Below are 1,351 nucleotides of genomic sequence, written 5' to 3'. Positions count from 1 at the left end.
GATCTGTTTCAATGTTGCTGCTGATCTGTTTCATGTTACTGCTGATCTGTTTCAATGTTGCTGCTGATCTGTTTCAATGTTTCTGCTGATCTGTTTCATGTTGCTTCTGATCTGTTTCATGTTGCTGCTGATCTGTTTCAATGTTTCTGCTGATCTATTTTATGTTGCTGCTGATCTTTCAATGTTGCTGCTGATCTGTTTCATGTTGCTGCAGATCTGTTTCAATGTTGCTGCTGATCTGTTTCATGTTACTGCTGATCTGTTTCAATGTTGCTGCTGATCTGTTTCAATGTTTCTGCTGATCTGTTTCATGTTGCTTCTGATCTGTTTCATGTTGCTGCTGATCTGTTTCAATGTTTCTGCTGATCTATTTCATGTTGCTGCTGATCTGTTTCAATGTTTCTGCTGATCTGTTTCATGTTGCTGCTGATCTGTTTCATGTTGCTGTGTTCATTTGTGCTCATCTGCTCACACAGACTCATGTTCGTGCTGCTGTTCGACATATCGTCCATATCAATGTGTTTGCACCTTTGGTGATAAACTGGACTTTTAGAAAGAGCAGTTCTTGATTGTCCTCAAAAATAGTCACAGGTGCATATTCACATCCAAAGTCCTTTTTATTCACTAGATTTACAAGATAAATACTTTCGTGTGTAGCAGCAGCCAAAGCAATATATTCAGCTTCGCATGTAGATAAAGCAACTGTGGGTTGCTTCTTAGACTTCCAGGAAATAATAGGCCCAGTCTCAGATAGACTGAAACAGTAAGCAGTCATACTGGTCATACTTGGTCTGTTCTTCTGGTCTCCTGCCCAGTCTGCATCACAGTATGCCACAAGTTTAAGATTTAAGTCATTTTTCTTGAAGCACAGTTCCTGGTTTAGTGTACTTTTCAAATACCTCAATACATGCTTTGCTGCAACCTGATGTTGTTCTTTTGGTTCAGATAAGTACTGTGATCATTTACTGACAGTAAAACTCAAGTCTGGCCTAGTACTCATCATTACATGGATCAAGCTCCCCACTACTTCACGAGACCTTTTAGGATCAACAGATTGACCTTCACTGTCTAACTTCTTTTTATTTTCACATGGGGTTGATCTTGGTTTGCAGTTGGTCATGTTAAACCTCCAAGACTTTTATGATATACATTTTCTGGCTCATTTTTACTTCACTAATGTTCTGTGTAAAATCAATTCCTAGGAAATGTTTAAGTTTTCCAAGATCTTTAACTTTAAACTTAGCTGCCAACATTTCCTTCACGCTTTTGAGCATTTGACCATTACTTGCTGCAATAATAAGGTTGTCAGCCCAAATAATCAAGATCATTTTCATTTTCTTTACTGTAAACA

This window comes from Nematolebias whitei, chromosome 1 (assembly GCF_014905685.2).
Source record: "Nematolebias whitei isolate Nwh7 chromosome 1, NemWhi1, whole genome shotgun sequence".
In the NCBI taxonomy this organism is placed as follows: Eukaryota; Metazoa; Chordata; class Actinopteri; order Cyprinodontiformes; family Rivulidae; genus Nematolebias; species Nematolebias whitei.
This window is presented reverse-complemented; position numbering follows the sequence as displayed.